Source organism: Acomys minous (genome assembly GCF_964271855.1).
Source record: "Acomys minous genome assembly, chromosome: 12".
NCBI lineage: Eukaryota > Metazoa > Chordata > Mammalia > Rodentia > Muridae > Acomys > Acomys minous.
In genome coordinates, this window is record NC_140493.1 from 44,729,175 (window position 1) to 44,755,104 (window position 25,930).

The 25,930-nt window shown below is 46.6% G+C and overlaps 1 protein-coding gene across 5 annotated transcripts in view; it reads right to left on the minus strand.

Annotated features, from left to right (window-relative positions):
- The window catches only part of CYRIB (CYFIP related Rac1 interactor B), a 123,719-nt gene that overhangs the window by 61,208 nt on the left and 36,581 nt on the right, over positions 1 to 25,930 (minus strand). For 3 of the 5 annotated variants that reach the window (XM_084748694.1, XM_084748699.1, XM_084748697.1), the window contains exon 2: positions 24,306 to 24,368. The gene's annotated coding sequence lies outside the window, so the exon portion shown is untranslated. The remainder of the gene's footprint in view (positions 1 to 24,305; positions 24,369 to 25,930) is intronic. The other 2 variants (XM_084748700.1, XM_084748695.1) reach the window with 1 other exon arrangement.

Genomic DNA, 25,930 nt, shown 5'->3' on the forward strand with positions numbered 1-25,930 from the left:
CACACAAAGTCTCAACTACTAGCTCACCCGAATCCTGCTGTAAAACTCCAGTTTTTTCATTAGCACTGAAATATTAACAGATTAACACGGTTACCTCTCCCACGACTATTTTCAGTTTGCTGAGCATAACACTAAGATGAGAAAGTAAAGTGGGGTTAAGAGCCCAACAGAAAAATCTCATGAAAGTATGGACTTTTCTTTTTCCTCCCTAGGAAGATGCATATATAAACACAAATCTGCATCTCTGACTCATGGACTTAGGGACAGTATCTCAAAGCCCACCTCTACTCCCCAACATCGGTCATTTGGGAACCACTGGCTTTGATAAATGTGGCCAGTTAAGTCAGCCTGGCATCTTCTATAATAGGTAACCCTTTGCCTTGGTCATTGAAGACGATTGATATGCAAACGGTTAAGGAGAGCCCTAGAGAGGTGAAGTGGCAAGTGGCGTACATTAAGGGCAGATCTTTATACTTCAGAAGGCTTTAGGTTCAACACCATAGCAGGTTTTCATCCTTTTGTTGGTGCAACTGAATGATAGAACTATCCTCACCATCCGGTAAGGCTGGTCCATTTACCTGACACACAGGCTTGCACTGGACCACGAATGTTAACACCATGTATCTGGTCCCTCAGACACCAGTTCAGTGCAACCACACAACAAAAGCAGAAACCTAACCTGTGAACACCCAGTTTAGCTGGGACATCCCCGACCCTGAGGAGCGCATCACTGCAATCGTCAGCTTCTTGTCTGAGGAACTTCAGGTTTCACACGGAGCAGAAATCTCAAGTTGCCCAGCAATCTTCACCCATTGGCCTTAGTGTTATCTTTGGGAATTGAACGTGACATTGGCCTGGGGGCTGATGAAGAACCACAGGACAAGTCCTGCTGAGAGCAATGGTATTCCTCTCAGAGGCAGCTTCGCCCTCGTTGGCCCAGGACTCACTTCTGGACTTGGTGAGAAACACAAACAAGCTCCACCACTACCCATGTACAGAAAGCTGGCTCAGGAAACAATCCCCAGGGACAAGAAGGGCTGAATTTATTCCTCCACAGTTCTTTCTTCAGCCTTCCGCCTAACCGTGATCACATTTCATTCAGCTGAGGGCAAAGGTTTCAAAGTTTTAGATTACAAAAGCAGGCAGAAGGACACCAGAAAGATGTTTTACAGGAGGACTAGCCAGTCAGAGATGTTGCAGTCACAGCAGCCACCTCACATTTCTGGAGTCCTAGCACTCCTTACACTGTGCCAAGCATTGTACTCAGCCTTTGACTCACGTTTCCTCCTATGCTTTTCATAGACATCCCATATGGTACTGTTTTCATGTCCGCTTTGTAAATGAGGAGTGCGGGGTTCAGTATGTGACAGATCCAGGATTCGAACGCAATCTGTCCGCTCCAAGATCTGCCTGCTTCTCCCTGTATGCTATACTCTGTCTGCTTTCTCAATTTCCGAAGATCCCATTGCTTTCTTTAAATGCTGTTTTCTTTTACGTTTTTATTACTTTAAAGCACAATGACCATAGGGCTGCAAACATGTGCAGCAGTTAAGAGCATCTGACTGTTCTTATCGAGGGCGTGCACGAGTGTGAGGGCATGAGTGCATGCGTGTACTCAAGCACGTTGTTTCCACCACCCACATCAGACCTAGGCAATCTGATGCTTTCAAGCCTTCACAGGCATCTGCATATATACCGTGCACATAAACTTACATAGACACACACACACATAAATGAAAACTAACAAATCTTTATAATGTTAAGATAAATACTTTTGCTCTATCAACATTTTGTACTATCCCCTCTATTATATTGCAGGTATCACGGGAGGGTCTGACGTGCACGACACATGGTCCCTGGTTTGAGGCCTCTGGGGGTTTCCATGAGAGAGCAAGGGCTGTAACGTGCTAACTGTAACAGAGAGTGTAGTAAGGTATGTTGTGGGAAGAAAGAGCCATCTCTGAGGAAAAGACAAGAAGAAAAGACAGGGGTGGAGAGAGGGAGAGAGAGAGAGAGAGAGAGAGAGAGAGAGAGAGAGAGAGAGAGAGAAAGAGAGAGAACAAGAACTCTATGAGACACTAGGGTTAGAGAGAGTTAGACAATAAGAAGCCAAAGCCACCTCAAATTTTAACACAGTGACAGGAAGAAAGATACTTGTAACCAAGCAAGAAACAGAATCTGATATGTTTCCTATCAAGACCACTTAGAACACAGTGTCCACAAATGGGCCCACTGTGGGAGACAATAGAGGCCAGGAGGCCAGCTGAGAGGCTGGGGGAGACGGGGCAGGTCCAAGATGACAACAGCCTGGAGCTCTGTGTGTGTGTGTGTGTGTGTGTGTGTGTGTGTGTGTGTGTGTGTGTGTGTGTGTGTATCTTAGTCGTACAGCACTTGGCTGGCATGTTCAAGGTCCTGGAGATATTATACACACACACATTTTCCTTAGTTTATAATGGATTGAAACTGGGGTAAAAGGAAACAGGAGCTGTGGGGACTGACTGTAAGGTTCTTAGCTGAGGACACTAACTGGAAGGTGTCACCGTCAGGGCCCCAGTGACCCTTACTTAGTGCCCATGCCTCTTCTCCAACCTTTATCCATGGAAACACACACCGCATTAACTGTTATCTTGAGATGAGTGTACCTCTTTCCCAAGCCTTTGTCATTTCCCCACAGAGGCACTTAGCATCCATTAGCTGTAGCCAGTTTCATCACACTGAAACAGCTCAGTGTCCTTCCCCTGCTCTGTATCCATATCCAACAAGTCAGCTGACACTAGACCTGCTCGGCAACTGGCATTTTGCAAGGGCAGAGCTTATGCTAGGAGGAGGAGCCTTTAGGCAAAGGGTTTTGGAAAAGTATAGCCTCGGGCCCTCAAACTTCAATGCTCCCTGGAGAGGCTGGTATTGCTCTTAGACACAGCAGAACTCTGAGGGGAGAAAAGCCCCTCCTGATGTCTAATTCTCTACAGAGAATGGCTTGGCCCCTTCAAGTCATTCATTCATTCATTCCTTCACTCATTCACCCCACATCCATTCTTGCGAAGCACAGGGTACCAGCGCAACCAGACACTTCCCAACGCTGGATTGCGTAACCTGCTCCAGAACTTACACAAAGCCAACCTCTTGTAGCTGCAGTTTTGGCAACAATGTATAACAGCTGTCCTTCCTGATCACTTCTTGATTCCTGCCACTGCTCCCTGCACTTCTAGGCAAGCCCATCAGGGCAAGGAAGCACGCACCAAAGTCCAGCGCCCCAGTGCACCAGTGCCCCAGCGCCCCAGTGCACCAGCGCCCCAGTGCACCAGTGCCCCAGTGCACCAGGGCCATTGGTTCAATTCCCTAACTTCCCATTTCCTCCCCAGCCAATGGGGGTAAGACTCTACCCACTTTCTAGGATGGGATGGCATGGAGCTCATAAATACTGTAGAGGAAGACACTTTCTGACCCCAGAGAGTTGTCCTTATGAACTGTTACTGTCATGGCAGCCAACTCTGCTTTTGTTGTTCTCTTTTTGTAGACGAATTGTGCCCATCTAAGTCCCCTGGATTATAATCACTGGGTCAAAGAATCTGAGCACATTTATGGTCTTCGGGCTACACTGCCTAGTTGCCTTCAACCTTGCCTGACATGCACACTCAAGATGTGTGACCGCATGGAGAACAGCGCTGCTTGCTTTTCCATCCAGTCTTCTCTTCTATCTGACACTGGGGACTGGGCTCATTCATTCCACACTGCACCCTTGCGCAGCACTGGGTAACAGCAGGGCCAACACCAACCCCAAAAGTCTGCTCTGTAGTTCCTCCCTTCCTCTTCCCAGGATAAGCAAAACAGGGCATCTCCAAGGGCAGAGGCTCCATTCAACCATCTCCTCCACAGCCAGGGGTTCCAACCTAAGACTCCACAGTCCCCTTGTGGGTGAGGAGCCAATGAATATGTGATGAGAGCAGAGAGGGGCCTGGGAGTCCCTTAGACAGGACTGGAAGCTTATTTCACACTGAAAGAAAATATGAGGACTGCTATTTCAAAAGAAGCAAAGATGAAGCCACCAAATCAAACCCAAGGCCTTCCTGCTACTTAATAAAACATTAACCAGCCCCCAGAAGCCAGAAAGTTTTCCTCGGGGCCAAACTTCCCTTAAGTTAAAAAGTCTGTAACATTTCCAAATTTCCAATGGAACACATTTCTCAAGGGGGAAGACAGCTGAAGGCTCTTTTTCTAGCCCTCTTAGTGACCGACATCAAGGAGAAAGGACCTCGCTGTTCTGCATGAACTGTGACATCCCAGAGCCGTAGATACACTTCGTCTTCCCATGTGTCGCAGTTCCCAGCTGCTACTGCCTTTCTAAAGATGAACTCCTACTTTCCTTCATTCACCTTCAGACCCCGGAACTTTCATAAACTGTCACTTATTTGTAATATTTCTTAGCTTTAAAAAAAAAAAAAGTGGGCTCTGTCAGACTGGAGCTATCATGAGCACTGCAATCCCGGCTAGGGTACCCAACTCCTAGAAGACCCTCCACAAATACACAGAACGGTTAAAATGGGGGTCTGGGCAGTAAATGAGGTGCTGTGGCCCCTCCATACCACTTTCTTTTTTCACTCTTTGTGAGTAATATGTTGACTGAAGCAAAACTTTGAAAATACATATGAGCAAAAAGAAAAAAATATATAAATACTCATGATCCAACCACCCACAGCATGTGGATACCCTTCCAAACGTTATCATGTGTCTATATAAAGATAGTGTATTTGTGTAAGAGCGGCTCATATCTCAGTGCTGATCCGCTGGGTCCTGCCTCACGGCATATCTTAGCTACCCCCAACCCCTCAATAAAGGTACTATAGTTGCATCACTGTTAGCGGTTATATAATACTCCGCCATGTTATTCACAACGTGAAATATGAAACCAGTTGAGTCTGAGGTAAGCTAAAAGAGGGCTTTCTTCAATGTCAAGGAAGGTGAAAGGCCTTATCCCAGCGCCCCCCTCCTGACAGGCTTCCCACTTTCTCCCCCTTTGTTTGTGTTGCTTCACAGCTGTGTTTCCACATAGCTGTACTCCCTACCGCCCATTCACCGCCTGAGGTTATTAGCTAGGCCCTGCCACCCGAAGGAGAGGATTGTTTGTAATTGGAAACGCTGAAATACGAGGAAGTGGGGACGATGGCTCAAGAGTTCAGCACGGGCATCTGCTGCTGAGACAGGCGACAGGAATGACAAGCATGTTTTCATGCCAAGGCTTTAACTGGAAAAAGAAGGAAAAGATCTTCTGTGCGCACCGTCCTTTCTCCCTCTAAGCCTATCCCGACGCTAAGGTTTTTCCCACGAGGGGTGGGCTGGGTGGGGGGCTGGGAGCCGCTGATATGGCAAGCAGTTTGAAGTTCAAAGCCCACTGCTCTATTTGCGGACTTGGAAGCTGCAGGAAACTGCCAGAGACATGCTCGGGATGTGCCGCCCTTTGCCACAAACAGCTCTTTCAACCAGAGTGTGATTCAGCAGCACAAAGGACTGCTCACTGGGCCGTTTTAGCCCTGACAGTCACATGCCCTCCAGAAGCAAGGATACAGGCTTGGGGTGGTCACCTTTAGGAAGGGACATGATGACATCAATCTCGGAAAGCACCACAGCAATGGGAAAGGAACATGTCTAGATGGGCCACGTTCAATTCTGAGCTTCACTGCACTGTCACCCCAGACCGTAATCTCTGTAGCACACCCTCAGTGTCACAAGCGAGAGCTTTGGGCTGGTGAGATGACCCAGTGGATGAAAGCTAACAAGCTTTGACAACCTGAGTTCAATTCCTGGAACCCTCAAGGTGGAAAAAGAACGGACTCCTGCTAAGCTGTCATCTGACCTGCACATGCACTATGTTTCACATGTTTTACACACACACACACACACACACACACACACACACACACACTAAATGAAAAAAATTTAAACGGTAGCTTTCCCGATAAACAAAGAAAACCCATAGTTGTAGCCAAAGCCACTATTTATCAATGCCCTTTCAAAAGATTTCTAATGGTTTTTGTGGGGTGTTTTTTTTTTTTTTTGGTTTTTTTTTTGTTTTTTTTTTTTTTTTTGGTTTTTGGTTTTTGGTTTTGTTTTTGAGAGACAGGGTTTCTCTTGCAGTTCTGGATATCTTGAACTCAATTTGTAGACCAGGCTGGCCTCGAACTCACAGAAATCCGCCTGCCTCTGCCTCCCGAGAGCTCAGAATAAAGGTGTGCGCCACCATGCCTGGTGATTTTTAATGCATTTTACAGAAATATGTTGATAAAAAAAGGGAGAAAATGATCTGATTTGACATAGAGTGACCACAGGGCCACTGCCACCCTTACACAGAACGACTGACACCCATTTAGCAGTCAAGCACTCCAGCACCAGCAGGAGAGGACGCTACATCTGCTTGTTTTCAGATGAAGGAAGTGAGGGACAAAGAGTTGAAGTCTGTTCAGGAATGCCACAAGACTACTGAAAAGTAGAGGCAGGAGGCTACCCCAGGCCTGAAAGCTGCAACCCCATATTACCCTCTCCACCTTCTTGGCTTTCTTTTCTTTCGGGTAGCATTAACTAAATGCCCCACTGCCCAGGCTCCATTTCTAACCCTAACCTTCACCCTAATACTAATGGCTGCGCTACTTTGATGATTGGAGGGGGGGGGAGGGGGGGAAACCAGGAACAAAGGAAAGTGTCAACATTCAAACTGTCTTTGGCCTTTGCAGAAAGAACAGCATTACATGCAGTCACAGCTCAGCAGAGCTTACGCGTCCAGCAAGCTCTTCAATGAATGTAATGGCTAGTCTTCCTTGTCAGCCTGGAGGGGTTTAGAATCTCCATGGAAACACACCTTTGGGTGTGGCTATGATGGTGCTTAGGAGGAAGGACCCACACCTCTGGCTGGCGTGTCATACTAAGTATAAAACAGACACTGCAGGTTGAGCGCCAGCGTTCATCTCTGCTCCCTGAGCGTGGATACAATTTGCCTAGCTTCCCCGCGCTCCTCCTGCCCTCCGCACCCTGAGGGACTGTGCCTTCAAACTGTGAGCCAAAATAAACCCTTGCTTCTTTGTCAGGCATTTTGTCGAAGCACGAGGAAATTAATTAAAAAACGAAGGTTTCTTCATGTTCAGACTTGGAAAGTTGTTGTGACGCAGGCTGCGCGTCAGCCTGGGCTCAGCCAGGCCTGCTTGTGGAGCCCTTGGTTTTCTCACCTGAGAAGAGAGGGACGCGCAGACACTCGCTGCCGGAAACACACACACACACACCCGGGTACCCAGCAGAGAGAAGAGCTTAATAAATAATGGTCTTTCTTTCCTTTCTTTTCACTATTTGTGAACATGCTATTTTTACTCAGGTGGTATTTGCATAAAGTTGCTCACTGCAGCATTATTTACAAATCACAAAACCCAGATAGTAAAAATAAACTCTGGACAGACAGGAAGGAAACAGCACAGTAGGGTTCCACGAGAAGCTTCAGTGTGAATGAAAACTACCTTAAGTACCAGGTCTTGAGCAAGCCATGTCTTTTCCCTGAATCTGCTTGCTCATCTCTGAATCAAGGCTTTGTCCTCAGTGACTCACACATTCTCCATACATTTTATAGTCCCGACATTCCAAATACACTACAGTGCCCTGACAACAAAGATCATATATGATACTGAGAGCACACACCGGAACGTGAGAAGATACTGTGTGATTCTTCTGCAGGCATACTGTTGTTTTCCACATGTGGATACCTCCTGACAAAGCCTACAGTCTCTCCATGAACTAGACCTAGATCCCTAACACCTGGCTTGTTTTGATTTGTTCCTAGTACCGAAAATAACACCTGACACACAGTAAGAGTTCGTTTGCTGATTTTAAATCTCTGGCTGTTGAGGCTGGCGAGACAGCTCAGTGGTGAAAGGTGCTCTTAGCGAGGACTCAGGTTACGTTCTCGCCAACTGCCCATAACTTTAGCTCCAAGGGATCCAATGCCTTCTTCTGACCTCCATGGCACATATGTGGTACTCAGACATACGTACACCCAGGCAAAACAGTCACACACATAAAATATTTTTTTAAACCTCTCAAAAAATTTTAAAGTGTTATGGTTATTGGGAACGGGAGATGTAGGTCCCTTACTAAAATGCTTGCGTAGAATGCATGAAGCCTTGGTTTCAACCCCTGAGACCACATAAACTGGGCACGGTGCTACACACTAGTCTAATCCTAGTACTCAGGAGATAGAGGCAAGAGTATCAGAAGTTCAAGGTCACCCCTGGCTATTATATACCGAGTTCAAGGCCAATCTGAGCTATATAAGACCCTATCTCAAAACAAAAAACGAACAACTTCTGACTATTAAGTGAAAAGAGTAAAGTACAAAATCATCTATATCATAGGGTGCTATTTGTACATAAAAGATATATCCCTGTGGGAAAATGGTAGGAGGGACCAGGGAAGGCACAATCCATTGATAACAGCGTGGGAGGAGAGATGAATCCTTTAATATCTTGAGAGTTCTGTTCCTCAAAAGGATGGCAACTGAAATGGCAAGGCTGTAGGCAGGACAAATACAGATATGGCCAAGGGATATGGAAAGAGCTGGAAGGAGGCATAAGGCATTGAAGAGAGTCAGCAGCAAAGAGAAGACCTCAGGGCTGGTAAGCTATTAATAGGAACAGGATCACACAGGGGAAGAAAGAAAAGTAGGCAATATGACACCAATGACGAAAAGCCAATTTACCTGAAAGTTTTAATTACAAGCTAATATCTATTAAACTATTCCCAGGTGCACACCATTTCCCCAATTAATTGCTTTGGTCAACAGAAGCTTCCGTGAATCTATAACACAAACATGCACTCGGGGCTGTCACGTGCTACTGTTCTGAATCCCTGCACGCTTTGTGACCTACCGCCGCCATAGCTGTAATTGATTTGAGTCCCACAGACAGAAGCTCACTGATGTGCAGCACATATTTCATTAAACATGCAGCCGACATATTCCAGCCTGGGGCACCCAGAGTTGCCTTCCCTCCCAGGGATGAAAGACACACTTTCGTACTCTGGTACAAAGGCTTGCAACTGACAAATGATACAGATGATACGCCCTGTAAACTTAAAGGGTAGGAATCGTTCCTTCCGCTTTACAAAGTCAGGGGAGGAAAGGCAAGGAGATACCCCAAGAAGGTCTCATCCTGAGCTCCTCAAGTCACAGGGACCCTGTTGTAAGTTGAATCTCGAGGCTTCCTCTAGTCCCTCCTCACACGTGGGACCACATGCTGCCTCAGCACCTCCCGCCCCCACCTGACTGCCTGGGCTCGTTGCCATGCCTAGCAATTTACCACTCTGAGCAAACCAGGTCAGATTCCTTGCTGTGAGTGCTCAGAGGCCTGCGGTGCTCACTGGTAGCATTTTGCCACCCTGATGGGATGGTGTCTTGAACACTGGGAGCCTCCTGCAGGCAAAGGCCATTCGTTCTTGCTAACCCTGTACCCCTGAGCCGCCACCGAGCCTGGTATAATACCTGACACGAAGCATGTCAGACACAACTGCAGCCAGCTAGTCAGGGGCCATATGTGGCCATCAGTGCTGACTTACTCCAGTCCTAGGGCTAATGTCACTGCAGCCTTGCAACCAAGAGCTCATTTACACAGCACAGAGGAGTGAGCTGAAAAGCACTGACAAGTAGCCTAAATGACCAAGCCGTTAGCTATAGACACTGGTATGTGAAATTCGTAACTTCAAACAGAACAACAGGATAAGTCATACGTGAGCTGAGTGTGTGAATGAATTTAGGTTCTCATTGCTACATTGTCAAGTTAGAGAAAGATATTGCATAAGGCTGGGGGCATCAATCTGGTCTATGTCACAAAGAAGCTCAACTGGGGCTAGCTAGCTCCCTCTGCAGAACCCTGGTACAGGTTTCATGTTATAACACAGACAGCAAGAGACTGCATCCCTTTCTTAGCTGCAGTCCTTAAGGAGGCAAAGGAGAGGAATGGTACCTTTACCTAAACTCTAGGCTTGCCTTGACCCATGAATTTGGAGAAAGGGGCAGTCATATCCATACTTAACATTTTCGTTTAACAGGTCACTTGTTTCGTGTGTGCCTGTGTCTCAGTTCCCTTTCCTGCTATGATAAAACGCACTGACAGGATAAGCTTAGGGGTAAAAGGGTTGATTTTAGCTCACAGCTCCACCATACCATCCATCAAGCAGGAAGTCAAGGCAGCAGGAACGTGACAGAAGCCGTCACATTACACCCACAGTCAAGGGCAGAGCAGTAAATTAATGTTCGCATGCCAGCCCTAAGCTTGCTTTTTCCACTCTAACAAAAGTCTGGCCCCCCTGCCTAGGGGATGGTGCCGCTCACTGTGGGTGGGTCTTCCTTCCTCAATTAAGGAAGTCAAGATAATCAGCCTTATCATCTTCAAACATGCCCACAAGCCAATTTGATCTAAACAATCTAGACGACCCTTCACTGAGGCTCTTTTACCAGGCGATTCTGGACTGTTATCAAGTTGACAAAAGTAACCGCTCACTGCAGCCTACAGAGCTTCCAGAAAGAACTTTGAAAGTCATCTTAGCTAATAGTTTACATTTTTGAAAACTGAGGGCCCAAGGTGAACTTGTCTACTGGTTATGAGGAGCAACCAAAACCAGCCAGCCCACCAGGCCTGGGATCTAGGCCATGAAGTTCACAGAGAGGCTCGCGTCTACACTGGCAGAGAACAACCAAGTTCATGCTCGAGGGTCTGCGTGACCTCCTGAGGCATGAAGGAGTCCTGGTTTCTTAAAAGAAGAACCATTACTAGCAGGCAATGTGCAACCCGTGGTTATCCAGTGTGATTTTTATCTTTATCTAGCCCTTCACCACGCAAACGTCTCCCAACACTAAAATTAACAACCAAATCGTCAGGAGATGCGTTCGCTGCAGGATGAAAGCACAAGCAGACATGCCCAGTGGAAGGACTTCTCCAGTCTCCCACAATGGTGGGGCATGCTGCTGCTCTTGACATAATTCTAAGCTGACTGCAGAGCTTCTCCTGTCAGTACCATGTCCTGCTGCTGTGCCTTTGCCCACCCAGCCCACTCTGCCTGGGACAACGTCCCTAGCAGACCTGGAACAGCACAAGGTTCCAGTCAGAAGTCTCTAGGCACACTGAGTAAGCATGGCTCCCCCTCCCTCTTTCTTTTCCTTTATGGTAACCCACAGCCCTATTTATGCCTTCCCATCCTTCTGGGAGTTATAAAGAACACTAGTGACGTATGAGGCTTACAGAGCACCATGCATTGAGAAAGGTGCTGCAAAGACACAAGACAGTATTTTATTAATATATTTAATCCGGTTTCTTGAGGCATGCACAAGTGGTTTTCATGGAAGATTCAACCAGGCTAAGATTAATAGCCTGGTTTACTGTGCTCTTTCCTCCTTCCAAGCCACAAGTCAAAATAAACTCACCCTCAGTGCACAACTTTGTAAATATGGTTTTGAATATTGACTCCTGAATCCACTGTGGTTATTAAAAGGATGGTGGTATCCACCAGGATGTGGGCCTCAGACTAAAGATAACCGCAGTGGTCTCTCAGGGGCAAGCAACTTGAGCCCAGCTGCCCTCTCTTTCTCAGCTTTCCCTGCCAATCTGGGTAGGTTAATCCTTCAGTCATTAAAAGGAAGCCTGGGGTGGTATGTGTGCTTGTAATCTCAGCTACTGGGAGACAGAGGCAGGAGGATCCCTGTGGCTCATCCAGCCAGCCAAGCTTAACTAGCAAATTCCAACCCATTGAAGAATGAAGGAGGACAGCATCCCAAGAGGAATGACACCATGGTTGATCTCCATGGGTGTACAAATGCACACTTATTACACGCATATACATGTGTACACACTCTACATGCATACACATGTACACATATGTGTATACATGCATGCACACATGCATGCACACATACACAGCACACATGTACATGTACACTAACATGTGTGTGCACACATACGTGTATACACATGTGTTACATGCATGCACATGCACACATGTGCCCACATACCACATGCACACATATGTACACGTGCAGTGCACACATACATGCACACACGTGTATATATATATACACACACACAGCGCTAATGCTTATGTCCATCCCATTCCCAGAGTCTGAAAATTAAACTGCTAGTATGTTGTCTTCAGCTTTGAATTTTAAAAGCTCTGTGGGTGGTTCTACATTACAGACAAATTTGGAAACCACGGTGACAGAGGCATCGAGATTTACATGCACATATATACACACCAGTAGACATGTACACAACATAGCTTCCCCCAGGTGCCATCAACACCACTCTTTAGCAGCCAGGTTCTATGGTGAGTCACCCTCACTCTCACACCTAATGACAGCCACCAGAGTCATCCTCTAGGTCAGCAAGCCCCGGCAACCTGACATTGAACCCTAAGCCTTCGCCCACAGGCGTTCCTCATAGCCTGTTTCACCTCACACCTTTTCTCAGTGGGCTGAGCCACTCTGCTGTGCGCACAGTAGTCAGAATCCCAACCGCATACAAACGAGAATGGAGAGGAGAAAACGGAGATCCACCAATGGCTATTTATTAGGAATGGAGGCTGTGCTTTGACCTTTGACCTTCTCCTTGTCCGTAGCCTAGAACAGTGAGCAGAGAACTTAATGGAAGTACAGATAGGTAAAGCACCACTCAGTGATACTCTGGGAGTAGGAAAACAGACACAAGAAATCAAGAAAAGGACAGCACCTATGTTACTGTTGGAGCTTTTGTCAACCCAGCACAAACTCAGACATAGACTCGTGGCTGAGAAGTTGCCTCATCCAGATTGGCCTATGGCAGTGGTTCCCAGCCTGTGTGCTATGACCCTCTGAGAGTAGAACCACCTTTCCCTAAGGATCACATATCAGACATCCTATATATCAGATACTTACATTATGAATCATAACAGTAGCAAAATTACAGGTCTGAAGCAGCAAGAGAAATAATTTTATTGTTGGGGTCACCACAACATGAGGAACTGATTAAAGGGTCACAGTGTTAGGAAGGTTGAAAACCACGGGACTATGGGATGTCCATGAGGCGTTCCCTTAATTGTGAGTCAAGGTAGGAAGGCCTGGTCCACAAGGAGCCATACCATCCCTCGGCAGGCGGTCCTGGGCTGTGTAAGGAAGGGTTGTCTGAACAAACCAGGGAAGTGAGCAGGTGAGCAAGACTCTTCACTGGTCTCTGCTTCGGTTCCTACCTCACATTCCTACCTTGGTTTCCCTCATCTTCAGACTGTAACCAATAACCAAAAGAACCCTCCCCACCCCTACCCCACCCCCACCCTACCCCTGACACCAACTTGTTTTTGGTCATGGTGTTTATCACTAGGACATTTAGAGTACTCCCATGCGTCAGCTAGTCACCAGCTAGCATTTAGATCCCCCCATTTTTGTTTCATTCCTCCAGGGATAAAGGTGTCCACTAGGGGAGAAGAGAGACAAGGGGGACCTATGAACAGGCGGGTGCCCTCTCACCCCGCCACCATGCTCAGCACACGCACACTCTGCACAGAGCATAGCATGACTCTGTCCTGCACCAGCACAAAACTGATTTCAACAACTCCTGTTCCTGCCCCGTGGGACGCTGTCTCTGCCATATCTGGAGAAAATCAGAAACCCAGTTTGTTTGCCTTCGGTTTGGCAGTTTAATTCAGGACTCCCACCAGCTTTATGTACACTCTTCGGCAACATGAAAAGGCATTCCGCACCGTGGAAGGCACAGTTAACTTGGGCCCAAGGGAAGGAGGCATTGTATACATTACATAATGGTTGCTCTATTGCTTTAAAGAAAACAAATGGCAGCCTCAGGCAGAAAAGTTAAAAGAAGAGAAAACTCATTTTTGTAAAAGTCTCTGAAGCATTGTGAGTCAACAATGGTTCTGCTTTTCTTGGGGGTTCATTCAATTATCCATTACTTCTCTGAACCTGGGAAAAGGAGTTTTCCTCCCTTCTACAGTTGCCTAAGGAGAAGAGGCAGGCTGGGAATGAAAAAGCAGTAACTACTCCCCAGGCCCTGCTTTGGTGAAGAATCATTAGAAACCCCCCCCTTTTAGGGCCTCTATTAAGAATCTATTTTCTCTACAAACCATCCCAAAAGTGAAATGGAGTGGGATCCACACACAAGTCCAGACACATCTGGATGGCACCCTGGGGCCTGACTGCCAGCAGTACCCGAACCTCCCAACACTGGTTTCCTCATCTATACGATGGAAAGAACTGTCCGTTTGACAGAGATAAGACGAGAAGTCGCTGTGAAAATGTGTAAAACGCTTAACGTTCCAAAACAACCCACCAATGCGCATTTACTACAAGGTGGCTTTGTCATGAGAAGAAGGAGAACTTTCCTGACCCGCCTTAGTGCTGCCATCCTTGCAGAGAGACCACATGGAGACTGTCACTGCCCCTTGGTGCCTCTTTCCCCTAGCTTCTGTGAAGGGCAGGAACCTGAGAACAGAGCCGGGAGACAGACGCAGAGAGCCCGGAGAATCACAAATTAAGCCAGCCCCCCCCCCCCAATTAAAGCGTGCCTGGCACCTTTTCCATTTTCTGCTTAGGTCAATCTTAACTGCTATTTACCAATTAGCCCATTTGAATTGTTGTTGTTTTTTTTTTTTTAATAAAAATTAAACTGAGGTAAGAACATGTCTGTCCCAATTCCTAGGGCACAGAATAGGGACCTGACCCCAGCTCCTGCCCTGTCAGCGCCCGTCAGACCTGCAGAAACAGCTATCGCATGTCTGTCTCATGTTTCTTGTTAAATGTTTCAGTTAATTTAGTGGCCGGATTTCAAAGCTGTATCCCTCTTCTTTGCAAAGCTCCATTTGTTAAACTCACTGTAAGCCAAGCGCTGCACAATCAGCCCCGCCCCCCCTCTGTCTCTCTGTCTCTCTGTCTCTCTCTCTCCCTTGTTCATTCCTCCGTTCATTCACTCATCCAGTAAACACTAATTAAAAACCTATCACGTTGGACAGCCTTTGCTCTTGTCCCGTCATTCAAAACCAATTCCCAGACTGCCTTAGGAAATGAGCACCTTGCTTTACTCTGTCCCTGCGCCCCAGAAGGGTTTCAGACACCAGCCTACCTTCTCCAGTGGGCTGGCATGTGGGCTGGCATGTGGGCTGGCATTTGGCCTAGAATGGCCAATCTGGCAACAGGGACTGTTTGGGGGGCTACGCATGTTACCCAGAGGGACAGAAAGATGAATCCTGAGACTTTCTGCTGGTTGACTAGGGAGGTGACCTTTCTAAACCTGCCTGGACTGCTAACTGATGCCACAATCTGGAGAGGAAATGTGTTTCATCAACAGATTAAGAAACTGCGCCCAGACTTGTCAAGACTGTAAGCTTTGGTTTCTCTATGCCTGACCTTCTACCTTCAAACTTTTCGAATAAACAAATAATCAAGCCCCCTTTCTACAGAAGCCAGCTCACGCCGCAGCTGTCTGGAGATGCAAAGAATCCTAACAAGAGAAGTCTGTGTCTCAGTGAGTCCATGAAGCAAGTGGACCCACATCGCCTTTCCAGGCTCACGGTCTGACCTGGAGATAGCCACCCTCTCTCTCCCACAGCTGTGTGAAGCCAACACAGTAAGAGCGGAGTTGAATTCTACACGGTGCAGGGCCACTCTGAGAAGGGGCGTCTCGGGAAAGGCTCTCCCAGGGCAGCAGCATTTAAACCGGCAGCTCTCCATTCTCTACTCAGGCAATGAAGGCAGAGTAATTGTCTGAGGGGGTCAGATGTCACTGTTGACTCATACCCATCATCTTCCAGTAAACTAAACCCCGGCACCCCAGCTCGCAGAGTGGGCAAGGATCTGCCAGGCGCTTAATGGAACTCTTGAGTGAGCCCCGAGATCTGAAAAAAAAAATGCCATGGCTAAATGAACCATCGCTTGGAAACACGTGACCGAGGATATGATTGCTCTGAATGCCATCCGCATCTCCTGACTCTGTAAGCTGGGCCACCATCCACAGCTCCTCGCCTGTTCGGCTTACTGCTTACCAAATCAGAGGCAGTATCTTTTAAAAGCCTCGTAAGATGTATAACCCACTCAGGGAACTTACTTCCCAACTGTAACAAGGGAGCGCCAAGAGCAGAAACCTCTGGTTCTATAAAACAGCTCAGGAGTTCGACATGTGGCCAACCGCAACAAACAACAACAATGAACGCTCCTCTGGGAGCATCTATTTTGCTAAGAAAGGCCATAAAAGTTCTTTGTCAGTGAACAGAAGCCAGTGTCTTTGGGGGCCTTTGATGACACATCGTGGACAGGCCGTGGGCAGATCAAATAAGTCTAAAAAAAGGATGACACAGCGGGACAAATTCTCACCTTTGTTGCTTGCTAAACACATCAGGGAGTCATTTGCTCCAGAAACAGAGTTCTGACTTTCCAGAGCAAATAGGCTTCAAGTTGAGACAATTAACACTGACAGAGTAACACACACACACACACACACACACACACCATGTAACCCGGGGGCGGGGGGTGCCAGGGATTAGTGGTGGGTGGCAGGAAGCTTGACATACCTCCTGAACCCCTTCCATAGCTAAGTTGTGACTGTTTCTAAAACCCCTCTAAATAATGCCACGAAATTCCCTCTTCTGCATGCCTGGGCTTGATGTAAGTCTCTCTCAGTCTCAGTCTCTCTGACTCTGTCTCTCTGTGTCTGTCTCTTTCACACGCACGCGAGTGCACACACACACATGCCTTGAAAATGGGATTCACAGATATTTATCACCTATTTACTGGATCCCTTGAGAATCCAGGCAGAGTCAGGCAATGAGGCAACCTACAACAACATATGTACCGACTAGACCAGATAACACAGAGAATGCCTAGCACTTGATACTGTCTTCTCACTAGAGACTCGATAACTTCCTCTAAAAAACAGAAAGGGCTCTCATGTGCGAAACTCCCTAAGCAGTTTTGTTTTGACCCTCTATGGAGTCCAGGCTGGTCTTTTGCTCTCAATATGCCTGTCTTGCCAAGTGTTTGGATTATCAGCATGTGCCTCCATGCCTGCCCCCAAGTAGTCTTTTAACCACAACTGATTCTTCATCAAAAAGCAACATGGTAGCCAGGCGTGATGATACACACTTTTAATCCCAGCACTCTGGGAGGCAGAGGCAGGTGGATCTTTGAGTTTGAGGCCAGCCTGGTCTACAAAGTGAGTCCAGGACAGCCAAGGCTACACAGAGAAACTCTGTCTTGAAAACCGCCCTCTCACCGCCCCCCAAAAGCAATATGGCAGTACACTGTAATTTCACTATGACTTGTATGAGGCAGGAGGATCACAAGTTCTAGGCTGTTGTGGGATACATAACAAGTTATAAGTTAGCCTGGGCTCTAAAACAAGACTCTGTCTATAACTAATAATTTTAAAACTTCAAATGCATATAAGAGGACACGCAGCCAGGTGCCATCTGCCCACTGTGGGTTTCCAGATGTACGATAAATAAAGCCAAGCAAGTAGGCATGTTACATATGAAGGCAGATTTCGAAAAACACTCATGCTCCCCTCTTTTCCACACATATGAATGCCTATCACATATACTTTTCTGAACATTGCTTTTCTTACAACTCAAAAATATATCCTTTATTTAAGGGGGGTCAGCAAAGCCCCCAAACAATCCAGGCCATGTGTGGTGGTTTACATATGGATGACCCCCAATAGATTCATGTGTTTGAATGCTTGGCCCATAGGGAGTTATGCTATAGTAAGTGTGGCCTTGTTGGAGTAGCTATGTCCTTACTGGAGGACATGTGTCACTGTGGGGGCGAGCTTTGAGGTCTCCTACGCTCAAGCTTTGCCCAAGGTGGAACCCAGTCCCCTTCTACTGCTTAACGATCAAGATGTAGAACTCTCAGCTCCTTTTCTGTCACCATGTCTGCCTGGATGCTGCCATACTTCTTGCCATGATGATAATGGGCTAAACTTTTGAAACTGTAAGTCAGCCCCAATTAAATGCTTTCCTGTATAAGAGTTGCCTTGGTCACGGTTTCTTCCCAGCAATGGGAACTCTAACTAAGACACCCTTGCCTCTCCTTTTGATGGTCTCCTGAAACTAGACTGTGAGACCTTAATGCTGAAGACAGCACACACCTTGGATGCAAGATAGAGGGGAATCAAGTTGGGACTGAGCAGCAATCTTCCTCCCTGCTCTCTAGCTTTCGTGACGATGAAAGGTGCTGTTGCACTAACCAAGGACAATACAGTAGTAAACATGGAACCCCTATTCTGATCTACCCAGTGGACAGGACATTCTCCACAGTTATATGGAGAGCGGGGACTGACTCTGACATGAGCTCTGGTGCTCTGTATCTGACCACCTCCCCTTGGTGGGGAGGCCTGGTGGCACTCAGAGAAAGAATAAGCAGGCTGCCAAGATGAGACTTGGTAGCCTATGACCATATAGTGGGATAGGAGGTCCCCCTCGGTCATAGACCTAGGGGAGGGGAATAGGGTGAAAGTGGGAGGGAGGGAGGAATGGGAGGATACAAGTGATGGGATAACAATTGAGTTGTAATCTGAATAAATTAATAAAATTAAAATTAAAAAATTAAAAAAAAAAAAGAAAGGTGCTATGCAGGCTACTGGTAAAGAAAAGGCATCCGTGGCCTTGCTCCGAGGTACGCCTGCAAATAACATTAATCTGCCAGGCAAGATGCTCCTATTCCTGCTGTAGTTGCACAGTTGGCATGGGGCACCCGACTAATCTACGACTAGATTTGAGACCCACTCCACAAGTCGGAGTTCTTCTCTGAAAACCCATGGCTGGGGAGGTCATAAACCCTGGGAGCATGGGAGCTCACACAAGTGTTTGGTCAAGTGACATGATGTCCCTCTCAGCCTTAGTCAGAGAAGCTTCTCTTTGCAATGGTAGTGAAAGAAGAGACCTATGACCGCACAAGGCGCTGAGAAAAAGGGACGGCTAAGTGTTCACCGCTCAAAAGGACATGGATAACCCTCCTTCTGAGACTCAGGGAACATCACGGAATGGGGAGAAGAAAGACCGGGAAAGCCAGAGGGTAAGGAGAAGGATCTCTTAGACATGACCCAGCTAATGAAGTCACAGAAGCTACAGCTGCCTGAACTGGGTCCACAGAGGACTGCTTCTGTCAGCAGTCAGTCATGAGAGGTAGAGGGGCGCCTGGGATACACTCCTCCCTGATGAACTACTGGCTGGATTCTGAGGGAGAGAAGTCAGTGTCCCTGGTTGTCACGGAACAAATTTAGTTAACAACAGCAACAAATGTATCTGGGAACCCATTTCGTCCTAGCCTATAGGCTTACTACTCAGAACAGCAGCACTGATGCCGTCTGACTTCAGGGGATAAACAGTCAATCTGTTCCTTATTAACATAGATCTGAGTTGCTATGACAATGGAAGCACTTGGGGAGCTGAGACAGGAGCATCACAAGCTGGGGACCAGCCTGGGCTACACAGCAAATTCCAGGGAAGCTTAGGTTTCTGCAATGAGAATCTGCCTCAAAACAAAACAAAATCTTGAACTAGACCTGCAGGGTCAGAGAGCATGCGCACTTGCAAGTCTGATAGACACCGCCAGGCTGCTCTTCAAAGGCCGAATCATTTTCACTAAACCAGCAGTGCAAGGGACCATGCCTTGCCTCTGCCCACATTCACAAAGGGGCCGCTTTCCTGTTTTGTTTTTAAGTACAGGGGGAAGAAAGAAGGACAGAGCTCTGCTCCTGCCCCATTGTCTCTTCTTGCCCCTATGAATCAGCCATGACATTACTACTTCCTGGAAATTCCACTCCTAGGTGCACCCAGAATCAGAGCTTAAAAATAGCATGAGCACGAGTGAGCCAGTGGTGTGCTGGAGCCAGCCCGCGTTGTTTCAAGAGACCCGACCACGTTCCCAGCTTCCCAGCTTCCCTGCTTCCCAGTTCCACGTTTAGAGACATTGTGTGGCTAGCCTGCAACTGGCCAATATGGGAATATTTACACCATAGAAAGCAGCAAATACAAGGGCTAGAATTGGTTCCCTGGTTAAGAACACTGGCTGTTCTTCCAGAGAACCCGGGTTCAATTTGCCAGCACCTACATGGTTGTCTAGCAAATACCTGTAACCGGAGTCCCAGAGGGGTTTACACCTTTTCCTGGCCTCCATGTGTGCCGTCTGGCACACAGACACGAAGGCAAAACACCCATAGACATACCAAGTAAAATCTTAAAATAAAAATAAATCTAAAAAATGAAATCAACAAATGCTACAAACCAGCTTCTTTTTTTTTTTCTTTCCCTAGGGAGACTGCTGTAAACATTTGTCAGCACATCAGTATACACTACAGCGCAAAGTGAGGCTCTGCCACCCTTCGCTGCGTGTCTCACCCTTGATGCTCACGAATACTTAGAACTCAACGATTACAGGGAGTCTCAAAAGATATCTAACTCTTAACGTTTTGTAACGTGGCCTCTGCTTTAGTCCCACTGTGCGTTGAGAAGTCCTGCTTTCTGTTTCTTTGCTAACCTTTCATATTTACATTGATTAGTCTTCTTAATTCTTGCTGGGATCAAATCCCAGCTCTGTCATTTACTGGCACAAGTGTGCAATCGTGAATGACAGGATTTAACTGCATTAGTTGTTTTGTTTTGTTTTGTTTCAATCTACAAAATGGACGAACAGCAACAATGTCATCAGACATGCTAACATGGAAAGGGGGAAAAAAATCTCACGGAGACCCAAGCCCTAGACAAAGAACTACGGGGAATTAATACTGCTGAGAGGGGAGAATTAGCCCCTCCCAGGCCTGAGCTCCTGACTGGTCATCCAATACAGATGCTCATCCCTGAAACCATACACACAGAAAGAATAAAAATGGACTCAGCAGGTTGTGTTTATGTATTTGTCCATGTTTGCAGCAATAATAAACAGAAAGGGGCGATCAAGTTGAGGCAGGGAGGACATCGGAAGAGCTGAAGGGAGAAAGGGTAAGGGAGAAATGGTATAACTAGATTTTATTTTATTGTTTTTTCTCCTTTATTAATTTATTCTTGTTACATCTCAATGGTTATCCCATCCCTTGTATCCTCCCATTCTTCCCTCCCTCCCATTTTCCCCTTATTCCCCTCCCCTATGACTGTTCCTGAGGGGGATTACCTCCCCCTGTATATGTTCATAGGGTATCAAGCCTCTTCTTGGTAACCTGCTGTCCTTCCTCTGAGTGCCACCAGGTCTCCCCCTCCAGGGGACATGGTCAAAGGTGAGGCACCAGAGTATGTGAGAAATGAAAAACAAAGCTGAGCGTGGTGGCGCATGCCTTTAATCCCAGTACTTGGGAGGCAGAGTCAGGCAGATCTCTGAGTTTGAGGTCAGACTGGTCTACAAAGCGAGTCCAGAAAAGCTAAGGATACAGAGAGAAACCATGTCTTGGAAAAACCAGTAAATAAAATAAAATAACAGAAGTGAAAAATAAACAAGTAAAAATATAGATGGCCATAATAATGCCCCCTCACGATTTTATTCTGGAGATTGAGTTAATGCAAGAACTCGGAACATAGCCTGGCCATACACTTAATAAAGGACAATGTCAATACCGCCCTAGCGTTCACTTATTATCTCTTTAGCACTAACAATTCCTTTAACCATCTTGCTAGGTTTTAAATAAAATGACTGTCATTTCATTTCATTTCGGCTGGCTGTCATATTTTCTTCCCTTGCTTTACTTTTTTGATATCATTAGTCCTCAATCATTTTAAGTATACTATTTCATGGTTTTATTGAATGGTTAAATTCAGCAGCATCTTGGACTGGCTTGTCCCTGAGTAGTTGATGGTTTTTAACCATGACTTCTGTAGAGGTGGTCTTTCCTTTTTTATGTGAGTTCTGTCCAGAATGCATTGATGAAGTACCCTTTAGGACTGAGTTTGTGTTTGTGGTATGGGTTAAGCCAATTTTCACATTAACTGTTGGGGTTGAAGGATATCGTCTCAGAAGTAATAAAAATATAAATTTAACAAACACGCATATATATATATACACACACACACACACACACACACACACACACACACATATATATATATTATATAGTGCAGTACCAAGCTTTTTATTTCTTGTGGTAACATTCTTTCAATTCAAAGTGAACTTCCACCATTTTCATAAAGAAATCAAAACGTCAAGTTCCTGGATACGCCATTCCACCTTCTGTCAGGCAGGCCTCACTTCCAGACTCACTGCAGAATTAAAACCCGAGTCCTGGAATCTTAGGGCTACAAAAGCCCCATCACGTGTGTCATAGCTTTCGCTCACACATAACCACTGTCTTACATGTCTCTCTGAATTCCTGGTGGATTCTGCAATATAGACTTCCCAAGTCGCACTGCTCTCATTTCCATCAACTCTGCATTTGTACTTGGAAGTCTTGTGCAAATCAGCTTGGTATATCACACCACCAAAGACTTCCAGGTCACCAAACCCAACATGCTTCAGGCCTATTGGCATTCAAATTATAGCTTGCAGACTGCAGACCTAGCTCAGGAAATAGCTGCACTTACCATAGGAGCCTGGTGAACCGGGCCCAATCCCTGAAATCACTTGATACTGTCCCCTCCCCACACAATAATAAAGAAAACATTTTTATAAAATGCAGCTTACTACAGGTTTGACATCTAACGTCAGCATGTAATATAAAGACTGAAGATTCCAAAGTGGTTTGAAAATCCCATAAGGCACCTGGGAGGTGGTGGCACATGCCTTTAATCCCAGCATTTAGGAGACAGAGGTAGGCAGAGACCTCTGAGTTCAAGGCCAGCCTGGTCTACAATGCTAGTCCAGGACAGCCAAGGCTACACAGAGAAACCGTGTTTCAAAAAGAACAAAAAAGAAAGAAAGAAAGAAAGAAAGAAAGAAAGAAAGAGAGGCAGACTATCTTTTGTGACATACACCACAGTCTCTCCTTTAACACTGGACTGAATGTCTTAAACTGAGCACCATACGGAAGAGCTGGTTTGGATTCAGGGGCCATGTTGAGTGATAACTACAATCTATAGATAGAGGAGACACTTGATGGCATAAGACACTCAAATTTTCAAAGGCACCAAGAACACAGACTTAACAGAAGAGCCACGCCTCCTTCCCATGCTCACTCCAAGACAGAGGCCCACCGAGGGAAATGCCACGGTCCCCTATGCTATGTAAAGTGGCTCTGTCTTCAGTTTGGTTTTGGTGAACAATTATACCTGCATCTGTCTAAGTTAAAAACACAATAAATATCAGGCAATACTAAGAAACTTTCTAGAACGATGGGAGGAGCAAGTCCCCTGATCTGGGGCAGTTAAAGTGGGTATGATATTAAAAGTTCACCTAGCTGTAAGAATTAAGATTTGTGTTTTACCATATGCATAGCTCTATTAAAATTAACATTAAAACCGGGCGGTGGTGGTGTGCACCATAAATCCTAGCACTTGGGGGGCAGAGGCAGGCAGATCTTTGGGAGTTCGAGGCCAGCCTGGTCTACAGAGTGAGTTTTAGGACAGCCAGACCTACACAGAGAAACCTTGTATCAAACAACAACAACAACGAACAAACAAAAACAGAAAAATAAGAATATATATATATATATATTAAAAGCATGCCTAAGCAGAGGCTGCCATAGGACACTATGCTAAGGGATCCATGCGATGGTGAGGCCTCACCACAAGTTGGCATCCACATGGAAGGTGGTGAGGAGGCCAAGAAGAGTGGGTGGGTGGGGGAAGGGCGGGGGAGGAGACAGAAGACATGAGTGCCCTGCCACCCTGGGGGCACTGGAGCTTAAAGCTAATGGTTTTCCCACAGTCACCCGCCCTCAGAGGGTGACAAAAAAAAACTGCACTGGTTAACAACACTGGCTGGCAAGCCAGGTGTCAATACTGACTCTGCCCCCCAATAACAGAGTGAGTGGGACAAGGTCCTTCCTTCCTCAGAAGTTCAGCTGTCTGCCCACAGTCCCTGTTCCAGAATTCTTAGCTGCCACTGTTACCTTCCATAGGAAGTGTAGAAATATCACCTTGCCTCCAAAAGCAGTTGTTTAAATGACTAGCCTGATTCAACAGCCTGCAGATTCTCAGCATTCGCAGGCTGAAAAGAACAATGCATAATGTGCTGTCACTTCAGTGGGGGCAGGGAGGCTTCTACAGAAGTGAAAGCCACATCCGGGCCACTGCCCCTCCTCTGTTGTTTTTTTCAGAGTGAGAGTGGGTAGTGCAGGATCTCGAGCCAGGTGGCTAGGGTCCCCCGTGCCAGCGCTGTTACTTACCAATGTGGTAACCTTGAAGGGATTACTCAGGATTACTCAAACTCCGGGCCTCAGTTTCTTCTCCTGTAAAAAGAATGACAGCAAGGATTAAGCAAGCTAGAGGAGGCCTCAGCGCTCTGAAAGCCGCTAGTAAATCCTGCCCTTTGCTATTACATCTTCCCTCTCAATATTAGCAACACGGTCCAAGAAGAACTCTAAGTGCCGTTTACACCACAGACCATGCCAAAAGTGGCCAATCTTTTGGCACTGCACCATGGTGTTGTCATCTACACAGATCGTGCTCAAGAACTATGTAAACGCTTGGTACGGTGGCGCGGACACACACCTTTGATCTCAGCACTTGGGAGGCAGAGGCGGGAGGACTTCTTGTGAGTTCAAGGCCAACCTGGACTCCTTAGCAAGTTCCAGAAAAGCCACAATTTTGTGTTTTTTTGTTTGTTTGGTTGGTTGGTTTTGTTTGATTTAGAGCCCTATCTAGAAGGAAAAAAAAAAAAAACTAAACATGGAAAGAAAAAAGACCTTACTTAATCAAGTTATAAAAACAGACATCACACAAGGATTATGTCATGTTTGGACTGGAGAGATGGTTCAGTGGTTAAGAGTGCTTACTGCTCTTGCAGAGGACCAGCATCCCCATCACCCACACAGCCTACTGTCACTCACAGCCAACTGCTACTCCAGGTCTATGGCATCTGACACCTTCTTTTGGTCTCAACATATACATGCACATGTCCATACATATGTTGCACACACCTGCACACATGTGGCACACACCTGCACACATGTAGTACACATAAACTCATGTTGGTACACTCCCTTCACCTTAGTGCTCAAAAGGCAGAGGCAAGTGGATCTCTGTGAGTTCAAGGCTAGCATGGTCTACATAGTGAGATCCAGACCATCAAGAGCTAGAGTCAGAGACCCTGGGTCAAAAAGAAGAAGAAATACAGTAAGACTTTTAAAAAATGTGATGTTTTAAGTAAGCTTGCAATTTTGTGTTGGGCTACATTCAAAGCTATCCTTAGCTACACACAGCTATGGGTCACAGGCTAGACACACATGGCAGGGGTGTTTCTCAACCTCTTCTCTCACCTGGTGGTGCTTAAAATAGCACTAGCCTTCACAAACGGAGGAGGAAGAGGAGGAGGTTGGGGGAAAGGGAGATGGGCGGGGAGAGGAGAGGTGGGGAAGGAGGACCTCATTGTGAGAAGTAATTTGCTGAAGGTTACACAGCAAGGGCAGAGGCCCAAACAGCCATAGCTAAGGGCTATTCAGGCTGGATGCCAAGGGCCCAGAGGCAGAAGGTGGGGTGAGGCTGTGAGATCCCAGGAGGGAGGAACCTGGAATTCTGGGTAGCTACAGAAACCCTGGTCCCCAAAAAAGCACAGTTGAACTTGGCTCTGAAGTGGGCTCAGCCGCTCTGTGCCTGAACCATTTCCTGTTTGGGGTTTCTCTTCTGCACAGAGAAGAAAGCAAGCACCCACAGTGCCCTCGGAGTTCTCACTCTCGGAAATTGCTCAGGGCAAAAGCTTATGAATCACACAGGAGTTTTCAGAAAACCAGAGTTCAGCAACATCCCTCTTAACGCCTGGCCGGCACTCAGTGTTCAACGGAGGCAGAGGCAC